General features: G+C 39.3%; 1 protein-coding gene across 1 annotated transcript in view; it reads right to left on the bottom strand.

Annotated features, from left to right (window-relative positions):
- COL26A1 (collagen type XXVI alpha 1 chain) overlaps positions 1-18,636 on the bottom strand; it is a 558,415-nt gene that overhangs the window by 118,757 nt on the left and 421,022 nt on the right. The gene's annotated exons all lie outside the window — the stretch shown is intronic.

Genomic DNA, 18,636 nt, shown 5'->3' with positions numbered 1-18,636 from the left:
TAATGATTAAAGTGAAACAATAAAAGTGTAATATTCCTTTAAATTTCGTAGGGGGGAGGGGGTGTCTATAGTATGCCTGTGAAGGGGAAGTGGTGCTTAGAACTGTCCCTGCACAAAGTGTCATTTATGCAGGAAAAAAAGTCCTTTAAAATCACTCGCAGCTATTATGAATTGTCGGCTCCGTAATACAGAGAACACTCATTGAAAGTCATTGATAAAAAAAAAAAAGCGTGGGGGTCCCCCAAATTCAATTACCAGGCCCTTCAGGTCTGGTATGGATATTATGGGGAACCCTGCGTCAAATTTAAAAAAAGATTTGAGGTTCCCCCTAAATATCCATACCAGACCCTTTATCCGAGTACGCAACCTGGCAGGCCGCAGGAAAAGAAGGGGGGACGAGAGAGCGCCCCCCCTCCCTCCTGAACTGTACCAGGCCACATACCCTCAACATTGGGAGGATGCTTTGGGGGTCTGTAAACCCCTCAAAGCACTTTGTCCCCATGTTGATGAGGACAAGGGCCTCATCCTCACAACCCTGGCTGGTGGTTGTGAGGGTCTGCGGGCTGGGGGCTTATCAGAATCTGGAAGCCCCCTTTAACAAGGGGACCCCCAGATCCTGCCCCCCCTGTTTGAAATGGTAAGGGGGTACAAAAGTACCCCTACCATTTCACAAAGAAAGTGTAAAAAATAGTTAAATAAGACAAACACACTTTTGAAAAATTCCTTTATTAACCGGTTCCCGACCAGCGCACGCCGATATACGTCGACAGATTGGCACGGGCAGGCATATTGGCGTACAGGTACGTCCAACCTTCAATGCCGCCCTGTCATCAGGAGCGCGCCGCCGGCGGCGCGCTCCCGCGCTGGTCGGGATCCCCATGAGTCCGGTCGCGGGACCCGCGGACTCGATCGCAGCGGGCATACCCGCGATCGTCTCACGGGACGGCTGAATGGAGGAAATGCCGTGTAAACAGCATTTCTCCATTCTGCCTAGCAACTAGTGATGCTGATCTCTGCTCCTTGATAGACACTGATACATAAACCCACCAGCTTTTCTAACAGCTGTAGTCAAATGAAAAGCTACAGTATCTCACAAAAGTGAGTACACCCCTCACATCCCTCACATTTATGTAAATATTTTATTATTATTATTATTATTCAGGATTTATATAGCACCAACAGTTTGCACAGCGCTTTACAATATGAGGGCAGACAGTACACTTACAATACAAATCAATACAGGAGGGATCAGAGGGCCCTGCTCGTTAGAGCTTACAATCTAGTTTTATATCTTTTCATGTGACAACACTGAAGAAATTACACTTTGCTATAATGTAAAGTAGTGAATGTACAGCTTGTATAACAGTGTAAATTTGCTGTCCCCTCAAAATTACTCAACACACAGCTGTTAATGTTTAAAGCGCTGGCAACAAAAGTGAGTACACCCCTAAGTGAAAATGTCCAAATTGGGTCAAAAGTGTCAAAATTTTGTGTGGCCACCATTATTTTCCACCACTGCCTTCATTCTCTTGGGCATGAAGTTCACCAGAGCTTCACATCACAGGTTGCCACTGGAGTCCTCTTCCACTCCTCCATGACGACATCACATAGCTGATGGATGTAAGAGACCTTGCACTCCACCTTTCGTTTTAGGATGCCCCACAGATGTTCAATAGGGTTTAGGTCTGGAGACATGCTTGGTCAGTCCATCACCTTTGCCCTCAGATTCGCTAGCAAGGCAATAGTTGTCTTGGAGGTGTGTTTGGGGTCGTTATCATGCTGGAATACTGCCCTACAGAACAGTCTCCGAAGGGAGGGGATCATGCTCTGCTTCAGTATGTCACAGTACATGTTGGCCTTCATGGTTCCCTTAATGAACTGTAGCTCCCCAGTGCCAGCAGCACTCATGCAGCCCCAGACCATGACACTTCCACCACCATGTTTGACTGTAGGCAAGACACACTTGTCTTTGTACTCCTCACCTGGTTGCCTGCCACACACGTTTGACACCATCTGAACCAAATAAGTTTATCTTGGTCTCTACAGACCACAGGACATGGTTCCAGTAACCCATGTCCTTAGTCTGCTTGTCTTCAGCAAACTGCAGGCTTTCTTGTGCATCATCTTTAGAAGCGTCTTCCTTCTGGGATGACAGCAATGCAGACCAATTTTATGTAGTGTGCGGTGAATGGTCTGAGCACTGACTTCTTTGGTCGACTATGGCGAGACCTGTTCTGAGTGGAACTTGTTCTGTTAAACTGCTGTATGGTCTTGGCCACCGTGCTGCAGCTCAGTTTCAGGGTCTTGGCAAGCTTCTTATAGCCTATGCCATCTTTATGTAGAGCAACAATTCTTTTTTTCAGATTCGCAGAGAGTTCTTTGCCATGAGGTGCCATGCTGAACATTCACACCTGAGACCTTGTAACACTAACGAGTCACGTGACACCGGAGAGGGAAAATGTCTAATTGGGCCCAATTTGGACATTTTCACTTAGGGGTGTACTCACTTTTGTTGCCAGAGGTTTAGACATGAATGGCTGTGTGTTGAGTTATTTTGAGGGGATAGCAAAATTACCCTGTTATACAAGCTGTACACTCACTGCTTTACATGGTAGCAAAGTGTAATTTCTTCAGTGTTTTCACATGAAAATATATAATAAAATATTTACAAAAATGTTAGGGGTGTACTCACTTTTGTGAGATACTGTATAAACTAATCCCGTCAGTTCCCAGTTCCATCACAGTCAGTGGACATTTATTAGGAAATCTATCTCTTGTTAATCATTTTTGATGAAGAACCTAATAGAAATCTAATGTTTGCTGACTGAAAACCACGGAAACATTTCCAAATTCTGAAGCTTTTTTTTTTTTGTCTAGAAGATTATTACATGCAGCATGTGTAGATTGCATACTTTCTTGCTAATCTCTCTCAGCTGTACACTGCTATTCTGGTGATCTTTGGGATTAAAGTGTTTAATTTTCACCTCTCTTATTTATTACAAATGTTAAGCTGATCCAATTCTGTTCCAACTTCCATAATGGAAAGTGTAAGTCTGTGGTCAATTCATATATGTGTGAATTATTAGTTGGCTATTGGCAAATTTCAGTCTCCGTGCCTGCTGTACACGAAGGCTTTCCATCAACATCCTTGAAATAACAGATTATCAGCACATTATGAGCAGGAAAAGCACTATATATATTATATGTAACGGGCATATGAATTACCTCTAATATATCTGAAATAAACTTTATGGTTACTAAACCACCTCTTACAAGTGATGGCACGAAAATTGAGAGGAACTGGCCTGATGCAGTTTGGTTGCATGATTGCCTAATGTTAAAGCATATCTAAATCCAAAAGAAAAAATGTTATATATTGCGCCTTATCGGTTTTAAATGTTGTGGCTGCATGATCCTTTTTTCATGGTTTTTATTTTTATTTTCACCTAGTCCAGTAACATGCTTTCTGTGCTAAGATGACAGCACTAACTTACCCTACTATATCGGAGGAGCATTGTCACCCTAGTTTGCCTTCCTGATTTGGACTGAAAACACTTCATCCTCTCATCATAACCATTACATTGGAGGGAGGGAGAAGTTGTCTTTGATTTGAGCTAAGAAGATAGACTGTTTGAGATTTTGGTTCAGTGCACAGAAATTTACAATGGCACTGAATTTCTGACAACTGGCATTTTCTGTACTTGCAGAAAATGGACTTAGCGTTAAAAGAGAATACTAATGTGGCCACCAAATTTAAGCCCCTGTAACTAACCTACAATACATTTTATTTTTGAATTTAGGTTTAGATATATTTTAATTTATTACGTGTTTATCTCATTACAAAACACATAAACAATATAAGTGTATAGAGAAAACTGGGACTTGACTTTTTAGTACAGAAACATTTATTAAAGTAGTCACATTGATTAATGTATATTCATCTGAACAATATTTGTTGCTGAGCATTCGTGTTTATATGGACGCTTTGTGAAGGTGGTATCTGAGGACGGTACCTGTCATCAGGGCTGTAAATTATGAGGCCTGGTTCACACCTATGAATTTTTTTATTTTGCAAAAACACACTACACTCCATTTAACATGGTTTCCTATGGCTCACAGTCACATCCATGCATTTTATGGAAAGGGCCAGGGACTTTTTCCTGGTTTTTGGTTCCATAGAGTTCAATGGATCAAAAACGTGTATTGAAAAATGCAAAATGCACCTGGGGTATGCAAACTATAACCTGCATAGGTGTGAACCAGGTCTTACTAATTACAGGTGGTTGGGGTTGAGTATTGAATTGCAGACATCACGACATGTAGTGCCAATCTGAAAAATGCAAAAAGCACTAAAACTGCATAGGTGTGAATCCAGCCTAAGGCTGCATTCACACCTATGCATTTGTAGTGCTTTTTGCAATTTGCAGAATTGCACTACAGTCCATTTACCATGATTTCCCATGGAACACGTTCTGTAGTGTAAATCTGCAAAATGCAAAAAGCACTAAAAATGCATAGGTGTGAATCCAGCCTAACACCCTGAGAAACATAAAGTGGGCACTTCAGCCTTACAACAAATGCTAGCTTTAGTTTGTCTGATTCTAAGGGGTTACTCACACCAGATGTGGTGTCCAGTAAGGGCAAAATGCATGGACTAAACAAAATATATTGTTTCTAACAAAGGCTGTTCACACCAACATGTTGCGTGACACAACATTCAGAAAAAGTCAACTCAAATTGAAACTGTTAAAAATGCAATTTATCCAAAGCATATTTCTCATCATCCGTTGGATGATACCATGGAGTTTCATATTCATTTGCTGTGAGTTATACTGCCGCCTCTCTGAGGAGTAGAAAACTGAAGGCCACCCTCTAGAGGCCATAACCCAAATTCCCTATTCTGCTCAGCTTTGCTTAGTGTGACTCAAAAAGAAAAGTTCATGCTATTTCTTTCCTATTTAACTCTACCAGCATAGTTAGTGCTTCTTTGGCTTTTTGTCTTCTGGCTTCTGTGTCTCAAGTTTGTAGAAATTAAATCTAAGCTTTGGTCCACTCCTTCATCAAATTCCTCATTGTGGATATATCTGCATTGGTGGATGACTGTTTTGATTGGAGGTGTTGCATGCAGCTTTGTAATCTCCCAGATTTTGTTTTTGGGCTCTAGCTTGACGTTGCTCTGGATGAAATTGCCTGGCCCTTATTTTTGAACTGGTTAAGGAAATTTTTAAATCCCATAGTTCCTAAACATAAAATGCTTTATCCTTAAGGGCTGATTCACACCTATGCATTTTTTGTGCTTTTTGCAATTTGCAGGTTTGCACTACAGTCCATTTAACATGGTTTCCTATGGAACACGTTGTGTAGTGCAAATCTGAAAAATGCAAAAAGCACTAAAAATGCATAGCTGTGCACCAGGCCTTAATGGATAATAAAGAAAACAAAGGGGTTTTGGGACTTTAAATGAGGTGCATGATAACATGCACCTCCATCTCTAAATCAGAAATAAGAAAGGTTTTTTTTGGGGACTTTCTAAATAAATGTATGTTTTAAGATATCCTTTTTTTACTGTATGCCTATGAAGTCCCAGTACAAAAAAAAGGAATTCATATAATATATATATATATATATATATATATATATATATATATATATATATATATATATATATATAGTATATACATATATCTGAAATCGCATAGTATCCCATGGAAGTACCTAGTATAAAAAGCAAAATGCTAATTGAGTAATGGATACGAATGGGTTATAGGATGCAGATGAATCACAGTTGAAGTCAAGCTATCTGTTGGGAACATGATATCATTGATAGGCTCGATGCCTTTTTTTGCCAATTGCCACTCATCAGAAAATGCATAGCCTATCTGAAAAAAATGAAATAAAGTACCAAATGGAATCTAATGTTTTGCCCAGATAGCAAGAAAGAAGGTAGGGGCAAGATGTGTAACTCCCTGTAAAATGTATATTTTGTTCTAAAACAGCAGTGTTGCAAGTCAGGCAAGGCAAATCTATCCCAGGAGCTGAGGGAATGAAACCAAGGATAAAGCGAGCACATTGACACACCCCAGAAGCACCCTCCAAACAAAATAGGCAAGAGTGAAAAAATTCAAATATGTCTGTAGAGTAAATGATATTGGACCAATATGTGTGAATAGTACTAGTATATACATACAGTATTCATGAACTATAAAACAACACCCATTATTGCCTGAAAAAGTGAGAATCATAATAGATACAAGGTGAAGGGAATCATAAAACAGGAAAGAAAATAAAAAGTGAAAAATCTAAATTACAGGGATAGTTACCTGGTGACATTGCACAGAGACGTGCTCTGATAAATGATGTGCATGTGTAAAGGAGAGAAGCCAGAGTTTGAACAAGACTCCCAGTGGGGGTATAAGTAACACCCGACACTCCCTGGGCTCCTCCCATATATAATCATGGATAAGAAGCCAACACCCATTGTTGCCTGGGAAAGTAAAAAGTGCAGAGGACACAAAGTGAAAGAAAACATGTACCAAAAAAGAGAAAAGAGAATAAAAAAAGTGAAAAATCGCATGAAGATCATGCAGTTTCCCAAAGAAGGGAAGGGTGGAGAAAAATAAAAAGGTGTGAGATAATGGCAATAAAGAGGAGATCGCAAGCATAGTTACCTAGTGACATTCCACAGAAATGACACATGATGTGCATGTGTGAGGAGAAAGCCAGTGTGTGAACAAGACTCCCAAGTAATGCCCGACACACCCTGCCCCCTCAGTGTCACGCTAAACATGGAAGATTGAGGAGAGATGACCTCGCCACAGCGGCAACAGCGTCCGCTGATGGCGCACAACCTCTCCCCCGTGTACCAACTAGGTGATTGACACGTCAGCGTAATGACGTCTGCAAGGAAGCACAACACAGGGCTTGGCACTAATGCACGTTAGCAAACCTGCCTGCCCCCATGCGAATCACAACAGAGGGGGAGGGCACCCGACATACAAGTTGTCGAGGTATAGAGACAGATATGCAGCCTGACAAGCAAAAAACACATAAAATAGAAAGATAGAATTTATATGTAAGTATTCCAGGGAGATACACATCTTGTTTCCCCTTTCCCCTACCTTCTTTCTTACTATCTGGATAACACATTAGATCCTATTTGGTAATTTATTAAATTTTTTTCAGATATGCAATGCATTTTCTCCCGATGAGTGGAAACTGTCCACGAAACGCGTCAAGCCTATCAGTGTCTTCATGTTCCCAACACATAGCTTTACCTCATTATGATACATTTGTATCCTATAACCCATTTGTATCCATTACTCAATAAGCATTTGGCTTTTTATACTAGTTACTTCCATGCGTGTGTGTGTGTATATATATATTGTAGCAAAGTATAATTTCTTCACACGAAAAAATATAATAACATATTTACAAAAATCTGAGAGGTGTACTCACTTTTGTGAGATACTGTATATGAATTTCTCTTTTTGTATGCCAAAGAATATAAAAATATATATAAAAATACTCATGTTCAACCACGTTTCACATGTTTATGAGGTATGCTTTTTTATACGCCAATTAATCAAGCACTTTCTTTAAATCCCTTTATGGATCTCTCATTAGGAGTCACAGCTCCTTTTTTTTACTGATTATTGACTTTTCATATTCATACAGTTTTGCGACAACTGACTGACTAACACTAATATTTAGAGAAGCCTCAACACACAAGAAGTTTTTACATAAATATCTACATGTATTTGACTTGCCTTTCCGACTTGATGAGCCCCCACAAAGTCTTGGATTGCAGGCATAATAGAATTTGTTAGCAAGAAATACACATCATGAGCTTATGTTAAATAGAAACTCATGATGACTGATGGCTGCTATCCAAAATACTGCCAATCACTGGCCCTAGCAAGTCTTTAATACGCATCCTGAAAATAACTATATCACTGAGTCTCTTTAGTTCTTCTCTTTACAGAAGACCTAATGTAAGTTTACCACCATATAGATTTAAAAAATTGATCAGACATTATAAGGTCTATTTTTATGTTTTCATACAAGATTCGCACAACTTTCAGTTGAATCCTATTAGAAAAAAAGTGTGAATATTGGGTAAAAGGTGTGTACATTAAGTATAACGACATTCATGAATAGACCCCTATAATTCTACAGCCTGACATACCACCCACCAGTATGGATCAAATAATACTCCCTCATGCTAAGACTAGACTGTGGAAGGAAACAGCAGAGATATCATGAACCTTGGCTGCAAGAATATTAATCTGATTTTATCTTTCTTTTTTGAAATGTTCCATAATATAGTATTGATTAAAAATGTTTATAATATAAAAGTGCCCTACTTTTCTTTAAATGTGGTTTTAGGTTAACAAAGAGCAATAAACAAATAGTAAAAGGTTAATTTATTAAAGGTCTGATTTTTATATCTTGCAATTTATGCTTATGGGAAGTATGGATTACAACATTTTCCTTTATATTAAGCTACTCTGGGCAATTTATCAATTTTTTTCCAGTACAGAACTTACAACTAAATTTTATCATTTTGATTGTACGCTTAGACTGTTGGCAATTGTTCTGTGGCCTTAAAAATATACTAATGGGGTCACGGTAATGTGTAATTTAAGTATGAATTATAACATTCTTCTTCCTGTTGGAATATTGTATAAACGCTAAAGATTCATATGAAATACAAAGCTCATTATAATTCATAATGTCATATACCTCTGTGCACGCATGCTTAGAAGAATGATTTTTCTGTTAAGTCAGCTAAAAAATGTTTAAAGAGACCCCAACACCTTAAAGTGATTGTAAATGATCACATTGTAAAACAACCCATTCTGTTTAAAATAGAAATAAAAGGCTAAACATTTTTGTATAGATATAAAAAACATTATAAATACTTTTTTTCTCTTTTTTATAAGTGATCACATTCCCTCTGTTCTCAACTGCATAAGAGCTGGAGGAAGAGAAGCAGCAGCACACCGAGCTTCATAGTGAATAGCTATGCAACGAGGCATGTCAGGACAAATCTGATCATTGGAGGAGAGTACACTTTGTTGCCAGCATAGTGTGGTCAGTTTTTAATAGGAAAACAGAGGGGCTGACAGAACACCAGGGATTTCACACAAAGGAAGCAATACAAAAAGAGAACACGATACTTTCTCATCCAAGTACATGGTACAGCAAGCTCATTTTAGGAATATGAAGTGTTGGACTTACAAACACTTTAAAAACGTGCAGGTAAAAGCACAGAAAATCAAGCATTTCGATTTTTTTGGTGTTTATCCTTTTCATAAGCAAGTTTTTGTTCACTTGCAATGTGTCTTTGAACTTGCAAAGGATTTGTCTACTCCAGGAAGAATCAATTCCCTAGCACAGCCCCCTTTCTCCTTGCATGCCATAGCTCTATATTCTTCTGGAAATTGTATATCGCTGTCTGTGATGGTGTATCAGTTGTGGATATTTTTAACTGATTCATGATAAGACATGTGTAATAACAGGTGGTATAGTGAGTAATCCAACGTGTTTTAGAGATGGCTGCCGCATATTCAATTGACCATGTGGTTGTGGGAGGGAAGTGCAACCATGTGTTGCTGACATCCTTCACAAAAAGACCTGTGAGTGGTCAAGAGGAATGAAAACATTCTGTGGGTGGTCTCTGGTTTACAGGACTGTAAACAGAATCCCTGCCATGGGGGAGGTCAGAAGTCTGTTTGGGAGGAAGGCTGTTTTTTGAGCTGTGGAAAGACCAAGCATGCAGCCAGGATTTCTCACTGTCCTATTCCAGATATCCAGTGTAAGCTGCTGCCAAAGTTAAGTATTATTTGGCATTTCTTTGGGATATTGTGAATAGGAGTGTATGTTTAAGTCTTGTTATTTGGTGTAATGTTTATGGTAACTTTTATGTGTAAGAACATTATGTATTTTGATGTCCAGTAAAGTTTTGTTTTATGCTTTTTTTTAATCAAAACTGCTCTTGGTGTGTCTGTTCATTTTAAATATTCACTAGATAATTGAGTGGATGTCCAGTATACCTTCATTATAAATTATATATAATATAATAAATAGTTGTTCCCACATTTGAAACAGCTGATTAAGGTCCCCCAATGCTCCTTTCACCTCCCTACATAACCCTTCATATAACTGCAAACAAAAGAGGGAAGGGAATGATTATAGTGTCACCTGAGTGACAGATCTGAGTCTACTAGAGCTGCTGATTTTACATCTAAGATGACAACACCCAGAATATTTTACAGGTAAATAACATGTCTAAAATACATCCTGATGCGTTGCCTCACAGGTCACATGGCTTTCTCAAGGAAAATAAAGCCATGTGATGAACGGAATGGGAAGGTGCACTTTGTGTATCGGTTGCCATAGTGACATAACAGTCCTTGAATCATCATGCCATCAATCACGTTTATGCATACTGCATTTACTAACAATTTTCTTAAGGAGAATAACACAAATGGTGATCTTTGCAAACATTTCTACATGACGGGCTGCATAACACAACAAGCATCTTCCTAGCAATAATATTATAATCCATTTTTAATAAAAAATAAAATAAAAATGTTAAAATAAGCATTATATAACACTCCATTTAAAATAAGCATTATACTGCACTCCATCTAGTGGCGAACAACAGAAATAACATTCGTAATGAATTGCATATAGAAGGCTAATTTATAAAAAAAAAATTGGGATTACCCAATAATAATTAACTTAATTCAATTAGTAATGGGAACAGATTCCAAAGACTACTACACTAAAACTAAAAAAAAAACTAAGACTCAGAAATGAAACAATTGAGGTTGAAATCAATATTTAACCCCATTGGCAAGAGAGTACTAATCTCAAAAATCCATCTTGATTCACATTTGCTTAACTCTCGGACCCGGTGACTTCCTTTCCAATGGGGTTTATATTTATCAATTGCCCTGAATTTTAGACCCAATGGGTTTTTATTATGACACTGTAAAAAGTGCCTAGATACACTATGTTTTAAAAAAAACATTCCTTATATTTTATATATGCTCCTGTATCCTTTTCCACATTGGTCATTTTGTTCTTCCTATATACTGCAATGAAAGCAGTACATAGGACTGATCACTGTATAATTGTCAATGGTCACAAAAATCTGTCAAAAGTGTCAAATTTGTCTGCCGCAATGTCGCAGTCCCGATAGAAATCGCTGATCACCACCATTTCTAGTGAAAAAAAATAATAATAATAATAAAAATCCATAAATCTATCCCCTATTTTGTAAACGCTATACATTTTGCTGAAACCAATCAATATACGCTTATTGCAAAAAAAAAAATTACCAAATATATGTAGAAGAATACATATTGGTCTAAACTGAGAAAAAAATTATTTTTTGGGAAAATAAAATTGGATATTTATTATAGCAAAAAGTAAACGATATTGTGTTTTTTCAAAACTGTCACTCCTTTTGTTTATAGCACAAATAATAAAAACCACAGAGGTGATCAAATACCACCAAAAGAAAGCGGACATTAATTTTGTTTGGGTACAGCATCGCACGACTTGCAATTGTCAGTTAAAGTGACACCGTGTCCTATCGCCAAAAAATGGCCTGGTCATAGAGCAGCTATATCTTCCGGGGCTGAAGTGGTTAATTAGCCTTCTGTGTTCACCAAATCATACCCAAACAGTCTTAACTGTCTGGCCCACATATAGGAGGTTACAGGGACAGGAGAGGCCATAGATAGTTACATAGAGTATAGTTAGTCTGGTTGAAAAAAGACACAAGTCCATCCAGTTCAACCAATAGTAGAGAAAAGAAAAAAATATATACAATCCCATATACACAATTCTATGTTCACAGTTGATCCGAACAAAGGCAAAAAAAAAAAAAAAACAGCAACGCATGATCCAATTTAAATAAAATAAAGAGTCCTGCGCAAATAAGAAGAAGTCACGTGGTATGACGTAACGCGTAGGGAGTGTCCGTAGGACAAACCGGAAGTAGCGTAAGACTGGCGGAAGACGCCAGATCTCCATCTTATTCTATCTGTGTGAATTTTTACTTTGAAATGTGAGAGTCTAGGTTATTGCTTAATAAATTTATTTACTTCATTTGAACCACTACACGATTGGAGTCCCCTCTCTCTCTCCCTTTCCCCCTCTCCTCTGTGCTCTCTTTAAGCTCCATACTACGGAAATACAAGCCTATATCTGCAGTATTACATCTAAGAGCTGGAAATGGCCCTCTAGTGGCAGAAGTGTATACTACATGCTTTATCTGCAATTCCTTGGTTACTGTACACAGAGAAGCAAAGGAGAAGTTATTGGGGTTATTTTCATTTTCCTGATTATTTCATCTTGAGGTGAGAGTTCTGACAGCCTGGATTTGTAAATCTTGGAACATTTGGTCCCGTTCTTTCTCTCTTTATATCCTCACTCATCGGTGTGTGAATTTTGATCTATTTTTATTGACTGTTTCTACATTTTTTCACATTTTTATATTTATATTTATTATTAATTTTTTCAGTGGCACGATTTGCGCAGGACTCTTTATTTTATTTATTTTATGCGATAGTTTGTGTTAACTATTTTTTCCCGCTGCATTTTGCATTATTTAGTAGCACTTGCACTTTTGTATTACTCCACTGGTTTTTTTTACATATATTTTTTATTGGTACATTTTCCATTTTCTACACGTATTTAGATATATTTTCACGTTTTAGCACTTAGTGGCACGAGGGTCCATTTTTTGCATGATCCAATTTGCTCCAGCAGGGGAAAAAATTCTTTCCTGATCCCCCAAGAGACAATCAGATGATGCCATGGTCCACTGAGCAAGAGAAAAAAAGAGCTTATTGAGTATACCTTACCCTTGCTATCAGTGAATTTTGGATTCTGATCTGTTCAAGGAGTGGAGACATTTATCTGAGTTTTGCACCACCAAGTGGATGCAATTTATTATTACACAGAGAGATAGATAAAAAAACTTTAGAAGACGTTTTTAAAAAACAGAAGAAAAAACTCTAAGCCCCTGTACACACGGTCGGAGATTTTCGACAACCAAATCCGTCGGATTTTGTCCGAAACTGTTGCATACACACGGTCGGACAAAGTTGTCGAAAAATCCGATCTTTCAGAACGTGATGATGTAATTTCGTTACGATGGGACTACATTCAGGCTAGTAGCTAATAGCTTTGATGTAGGAATTTGATCTGAGCATGCCTGGCACTTGGTCCGATCAAAATTCTCTACACATGATTGGAGTATGTCCAATCGGCCCAGTTGGTCGGGAAATATTTCTAACAAGTTGGAAAATTGGGTCCGACGGATATTCAGATGGAATCAGTCCGATGCATACCACACACAGTCGGATTATCCGACAACACGGTCTGATAGGACACATTCCGACGGATTCTCCGACCGTGTGTACAAGGGCTAAAAAGATAAAAAAGTTAGGGAGAGGCCTTGAAGATTACACGCATGATAGAGTTTTTACATGGGCCGGTCTGAGATTAGCCGCTCACCCAATACCCTGCCAGGATCTTCTGTCTTCCTGTAAGCCTCCCCCTATGATGCCTAGATTTCAGCATCCCACCTCTGCTGTTCATCATGTTTCATATGAGCCTGTAGCTCTTATCAGTCTTCCATTTCCTCCCAAGTTGCAACAATCTCTACCACAGGAGTAGGCAACCTTGGCCCTTCAGCTGTTTTGAAACAACAAGTCTCATGAGACATTTCAAGACCCTGACAATCACAAGCATGACTCCTAGAGGCAAAGGCATGATGGGATTTGTAGTTTCACCTCAGCTGGAGTTCCAAGGTTGCCAACCACTGCTCTACCACATGTCTTACTTTCAGATCAGAGAATTCTTAGATCACCTCCTCTTTGCCATCTATCTAACAGACATAAGTCTCAATTGCCTTCTCAACAAAAGAATAGACTGGTTAATTCTTGGAGCACACAGCCCAAAAATAACCTTGTATCATTTAGTAATTAGTACCAGTGCTCCTGTTGATTCTTCCAGCAGTCTGAAGACTATCAGCCATTTGACAATAGCCCAACCAGCATCTACAGTCAATATAACAATATAGAGGAGCCCCCCAACGATCCAGTAGTCAATCCTTCTCCCTCCTTACCCTTGTGTAATAATCATGAGGAACTTGTCCCCATGCCCATGGCTTCTCCTAACGCTTCTTTATTTAACACAGACCCCCACCTTGTCTCTTAGGGGAAGAAAAAAAAAGGAAAGAGAATCCTTCCTTCTCTAAGTAAAGTAATTTAATTTATCAGTTTACCTCCTCACCCCGAATGAAACATCACTTTTGCAAAAAGGAATGAACTTTGCCCCCACTTGTTTACTAAATTCTTTTACTTGATTTTGAGATCTCTATAAGTTTGTACGCAAGCTCACATTAAAACGTTATTATTTCACTAAATTATCAGCTTCAAAACTTGTGTTTCTACTCTTGTTCTGGAGCCTAGGTCTGTCCTTTCAAGTGAAGATGATGAGCCCCTATTAGACATACTGGAGGATCTGTATTCAGACCCATCTCATATTGATTAGCTTGGTTCTTTGGAGGATATAGAGGCTCCTATTGTATGCACTGTTTCCCCCACCCCATCCACCTTTAATCCTGTTCATGTAAAAGTGTATTAATTGATACATTTTATTACATTACCCTTTCAGATGTTTTGAAAATTTTGCTCAGCTACTCACTCCTCCAGTTCCAAATGCTTTAATCTCACTGGACCCCAGAAAAAAAGCGCTTGACTCCTTTGCTGACAACCTTGATTTTACCATCTGTCAGGCCGAAAAGAGTGGTGGCATAGTCCTGAAGAATAAATCTATTTGGCCGAAGCCACCTGGTTACTTTCAGATGATTCCAACTAGCTTCCCCGGGACCCTCCTCCTGGTTTCCAGTTAGAACTTAAAAGCCTTTTGGACTAAGCCTTGGTTGGAAAAATTATTTACAAAGGGGAATTTTGGTTCATGTATAGGGAATTTTTCAGGCACCCATATTTCTATCACCCCCCCCCCCCCATAAGGTGCATAAGAATCCCTTACATCCACCAGGTATTGTGGCCAGCATGGAGAGCATTACCAGTAGATATGTGCAATTTATTTTTGGTCCTAATACAAATTCGGACAAACTTTTGGTCATTCAGAGATTCGGATGTATCTGAATCTCCGAATGAAATAGAAACTAATGCCCCGTACACACGAGCGGACTTTTCGACATCCAAACTCCGACGGACTGAGTCCGTCAGACTATTCGATCGTGTGTGGGCTGCAACGGACTTTAGCTTCGTTAAAGTCTGATGGACTTTAGAAATGAAGCATGCTTCAAATTTTCCCGACGGAACTCCGCCGGACCCGGTCCCCTTCGAAAAATTCGCTCGTGTGTGTGCTACTCCGACGGACTAAAACCGACGCTAGGGCAGCTATTGGCTACTGTCTATGAACTTCCTACGTCGAATCCAGTCGTACGTCATCACGTTCGACTCCGTCGGAGTTTGGTGTGATGGTGTGTGGTCAAGTCCGTTCGGTCGAAAAGTCCGCCAGAACTCCGTCGGAACTCCGGCGGAACTCCTTTGGAGGTCTGTCAGACTTAATCCCTCTCGTGTGTACGGGGCATTATAGTAACAAATCTTGTTTAAATCTGTTAACTTTTGTTTTGTTTATTAATTTTCTAACGAATTCCAACAATTTCAGGGCAATTAGTATTTGAATCAGTCTAAAAAAGATTAACCGATTCAAATTCTGAATTCCGGTGGCCAGGAAGCCAGCCACCCGTGTCCTTAACAACCATGAGTCATCATCTGTCAGCGGGCTTCCCCACTGACAGATGAATATAAAGATAAAGAATGCTGGCAATAGAAATGTTTAAAAAAATAGCAAAGGGTCCCCCCCCCGTCCATACTAGGCTCTTTGGGTCTGGTATGGGGACCCCATGCCAAAATTAAAAAGAAAAATGGCATGGGGTCCCCCCAAAATTCATACCAGACCCTTACCTGAGCATGCAGCCTGGCAGGTCAGGGCCTCCCCACCCCAAAGCACCTTGTCCCCATGTTGACAAAGAAATTGGATTGGAAGTGATGTCATGCCGTCACTCCGGTCCTCCAAGGCCATAAAGGCAATCAAAGCAGATTTACTCTTTGACCGCTTCTGTGACCAGCCGGCGACACCATTGGATCAATTCTTAGATGAGCTAGTGGAAACGGCAAGCCCGAGAGACACCTGAAAGTGACGTCCCTTCCTGCCGCTTCAAAAAGCGTTCCAGCAGCTCATGAGCTGCTTGGAATGCTTTCATGAGAAAGCCAGCTGCTGAAAAAAACAATACTGGGGTTTTAGCTGATATCTTCAGCCATAATCCCAGTAAACCACTTGCAAACCGCAACGTATATATGTATTCTGGTCAGCAAGTGGTTAAATATTTGCTTTTCCCTTTTCAATTTCATGGTTGATTGCCAACTTTCAGTGTTTATGACCTGTGCAAGTGTACATGCTCATGAGCCCCCAGGTCATTGCTGGCATTGCTGAATGAAGCCTTGTCACCACTCACACCAGTATTGGTAAGGCTCTGTGCTTAGTAAATCCGGTTCTACAAGTGCAATGAAAAAAAACTGCCTATCACTGGGTCTCCATAAAAGGTTTGTCAACACCCCTCCCACTTGCCACATCATGAAGCTCTAGAGCCTGTAAACCACTGATGGATCTATAAGTATCGATCCCTAGGAGGGCTTGAGGAATTGAACAAAGGTGAATGGGGTTATGGATTGGCCTAGAATCATCCTACATTTCAGTGAAAAGAAAACATCTCAGTGTGGGTTCACTTGGCAGACCTCCGTATAATGACAAAACTAGAAGGAATTATACTACTGTATTTTCTTTGGAGATAAACACTGAGAACTCGTCACTCTGGCATTCTGAAAAGTACATAACATCTTTGAACAGTTCTAAATGGAACTGGCAATCTTTCAGAATGTGGACACATGTAAAATAGACTAAATAGATTTGTGATTTATTGTTGAGATAATTCAGGATCTTTTGTCTCCCTTAATTTAAAAAAAAGTTGCTCTATTTGTCAGTTCTGTAACACCCAGAACCATGTGTGCTTCTCAACTGAAAACTTTTCTTTGTTCAATGTCAGCCAGTTTAATGTTGTACAGGATATTTTATATGAAATAAGTGAGATTTTATCTGGAAATCTAGAAGGACAGAAATTAGTAATTAATGCCTTTTTCCCATTTTTCTGGCATTACATTAGTGGTAATTTTAAGGTTATAACACTAAACCTAAATGCATTTTATAAGCTCTTTTCTGAATATCTGTTACCATTTTCAAATATTTTCATGCAGAAACATACTATGCAGCACCTAAGGACACCTAGGGGCATAAGAGGATGCAGCTGCTTCCAGGCCCATGATGTAAGATGAAAATTTCCACTATTTTTTTCCACAATGTGCTTCCATTACATTTTGTACTGAAAAGACTGCCTCCCCAATGGTGACAGTCAGGTTACGTTTTATGCTTACATCATTTATTCATAGTAACATACAGGAAAGTGCTTTCAATAGTGGCCAGCCAGGCAGTCATATCAGATCACAGGAGATGTTTCAGAGAAGCTTATATCGGACTGTCAATAACTATTAGACTCGGTTCACACTGGGGCAACTTGTCAGGAGACTTAGCTGCCTGACAAGTCACGCTCCATTCTGTACTATGGAACCGTTCTAATAGGAGCGACACAAGTCGCTCTGACTTAGAAAAAGGTTCCTGTACTACTTTTGGGGCGATTTCAGGCAACTTGCATTGACTTCTATACAGAAGTAATTTTGCAAGCCACGGCTGAAGTCAGATGCAGGACGCCTGAGACAGTCGCGCTGCAAGTCGCGCTGCTTCAGTGTGAACCGGCTCTTATAGTGCTGATGTTCTAAAACGATGAGCCAAACATAATAAATAAGAAACAAATCAGCTCAATAAAATGACACTATTAAAAGACTAGCTGCTGAACACCAAGGGTCAAAATTCAAATCCCTGAGCTGAAACCATAAAAAAGACAGTGCAGTGCTTAGATAAAAACAAAAAACAAGCCGATATATGAAATATGAATAAATATAAATATAATCCATTAAATATTCTGTGATGAACACAATTTTACATGCAGGTGACTTTGTGGGAAACACAGACCTCCACCAATAGTAGACCAAGTGCCAGTAAACAGCAAATAAGTGTACACTTCAGCAATAGCTGCGGGTGGTGTCACGTCCATCCATATGTGTTACGTCCCTGTGGTTCGGGACTTCATCAGCGGATATGAAAATGACGCAAACACCCAATATAAATAGTGAAAGGTTGCCAGTAACCTTCCGTCCTGTTGATACGCACAGTGCCGCCTCCAATGAAGTCTGTGACGTGACGTGATGAGCCAAACATACCTGGCTCACGGAACATTACTGGGTAATTACTATTTGAGTGCTGAATCTGAACCTCATTAAAGTCAATTGGAGCTAAAAAAAACATCCTATTTGCTATACATGAAATCATTTTTGGGGAGATTTCCTGCATATGCTTTAGGCTTGTGGCAAAATTTGTGCTTTTTGGTCTAATATAACTAATTTT

This window comes from Lithobates pipiens, unplaced genomic scaffold (assembly GCF_037356315.1).
Source record: "Lithobates pipiens isolate NorthernLeopardFrog02 unplaced genomic scaffold, aLitPip1_a1.2 Scaffold_16, whole genome shotgun sequence".
NCBI lineage: Eukaryota > Metazoa > Chordata > Amphibia > Anura > Ranidae > Lithobates > Lithobates pipiens.
This window is presented reverse-complemented; position numbering and strand designations above follow the sequence as displayed.